Genomic DNA, 2521 nt, shown 5'->3' on the forward strand with positions numbered 1-2521 from the left:
AGGACTTTCGTTCATTTAAAATTAGTCCTAAAGCAAAAGTATAAATTTGAGACACGTAAAATCGGGAATTTAACAACGCCGTTAACAAGTACGGCTAGGACTTTCGTTCATTTAAAATTAGTCCTAAAGCAAAAGTATAAATTTGAGACACGTAAAATCGGGAATTTAACAACGCCGTTAACAAGTACGGCTAGGACTTTCGTTCATTTAAAATTAGTCCTAAAGCAAAAGTATAAATTTGAGACACGTAAAATCGGGAATTTAACAACGCCGTTAATAAGTAAGGCTAGTTTCCATTCATTTAAAGTCGGGAATTTAACAGTTTGTTTGTTGTTTTTACACACTTCGGGTATAGTAGGATTCAAATATATATATATAAACGAAATAACCATTTAATATCAAATAAAGGTTAAAGAATGGAGATAAAGTAAATGAGGTCTATAATGAGGGCTTCTGTGTTTCGATGTCTATCTTTTTAAAAAATCTGTGTTTATTTTCAGCTGTTTTATAATTGTATTTAGATATTATAAAATATGTGTTTTTCGAAGTTTTCGCGTTTCATTCTCTAATGAGTATACTACCATAAGGTATATTCTCTCTACACTAATTTCTCTTATGGAAGTAATAACAGTAATAAAATATTGTTCTATTTATGTTAAAGCTTTGTAAAAGCAGCTAATATTTTATACGAAATTATAAAAACAAACTTACAGTGACTTGGGAAACAGGTGAAGTAAAATTAAACTCAATAACCATTTCCAGTGTTTATTGGAAAAAAAAACAACAACACCGATTTATTTGTTGTGGTTTGTATCGAGGGTGCTTTATCAGTATTTATCGGTTACAAACGATAATCAGGAGCCCCGTCAATAGTCGCTGATAGGTTTCCCATACTTAAATTGACATTGGCATTAAAAGAACTGAACCAGTTGTCGTTTGATTCTTGATATACTTAGTTTTGGAGCAGAGACTTAACCTTTCTCTGCATCAAAGATAATCTATATACGAATCACCCGAGTTCACTGCAGGGATCGAACACCGAAATTTAGTTTTATAAGTCCTTACCGTTGAGTCATTGAGAGAAAGGGTCCAAAAGTTTTGTTATTCAACATTTTTCTGTAAGTTATGAACAAACGTACAACAAAGTTCATTTTAGGAAGTTCTTTACTACTTGAAAATCCTTGCAAGATGACTGTAAACTAATATACAAACCCTAGTGTGATTAACAATAATAAGCTCATAACTTTACTAAATTAAATGTTCATTATAATTAATCATCTCTCTCTCTTTTTTTTTTTGTCTGCATCTACTTTTCTTGGATTGTCACTAAGCCTATCCAAAAACTGGATGAGTTCTCGAAACTGCAGTTCTCAGAAAACCTTAGTATCAGATCTTTGTTTTTTTTTCAAATATGAGCAAACGTGTTTCACAATCTGACTAAACCGCCATCAAGAGCATAATATTTTAGAGCCACTGTATATCGGACTTAAAATAACATGAATCCTCAGCCTACAGTTACGCAGTATCCGGAACTAACCACCAACTAGAACCCTTAATCTATAGTTATGCAGTATCCGGAACTAACCACCAACACGAACCCCTAGCTTATAATTATGCAGTATCCGGAACTAACCACCAACACGAACCCCTAGCTTATAATTATGCAGTATCCGGAACTAACCACCAACACGAACCCCTAGCCTATAATTATACAGTATCAGAAAATAACCACCAACTACAACCCTTAGGCTATAGTTATGCAGTATCCGGAACTAACCACCAACTAGAACCCCTAGCCTATAGTTATGCAGTATCCGGAATTAACCATCAACATGAACCCCTAGCCTATAGTTATGCAGTATCAGTAACTAACCACCAACTAGAACCCCTAGCCTATAGTTATGCAGTATCCGGATCTAACCACCAACATGAACCCTTAGTCTATAGTTATGCAGTACCGGAATTAACCATCAACATGAACCCCTAGTTTATAGTTATGCAGTATCCGGAAATAACCGTGAACTATGTCCAGTGTTCTTAAAAGATTCATTGTTGAGAATCATTTAAAATCGCAACATTTTATGTTTTTAATGGTTCAAGATGACAGAGGTTTTGACTATTTAAGCAATTAAGACTAGACCTTGGTATTTCTTTTTCACATAGGGTTAGGAACTTTGCTGAGTTTCGTATGTTCCAAAGCCATTGCAGTGAAGATTAGCACTTGAGATTTCTTTATGATTTGGAGGCTGGGAAATTTTCCCCAGTTTCGTATAATATCGAAACAATTTTTTAAGATTACCAGTTGACTTGGGGGTTAAAGGATTTGCCCAGTTTAGTACATTCTTGAGATATTTTTACTAATATTACCAGCTCAGATTTGTGACTTGGGGTTAAAGGATTTGCCCAGTTTAGTACATTCTTGAGATATTTTTACTAATATTATCAGCTCAGATTTGTGACATGGGGGTTAAAGGATTTGCCCAGTTTAGTACATTCTTGAGATATTTTTACTAATGTTACC

This window comes from Limulus polyphemus, unplaced genomic scaffold (genome assembly GCF_000517525.1).
Source record: "Limulus polyphemus unplaced genomic scaffold, Limulus_polyphemus-2.1.2 Scaffold2947, whole genome shotgun sequence".
Lineage (NCBI taxonomy): Eukaryota > Metazoa > Arthropoda > Merostomata > Xiphosura > Limulidae > Limulus > Limulus polyphemus.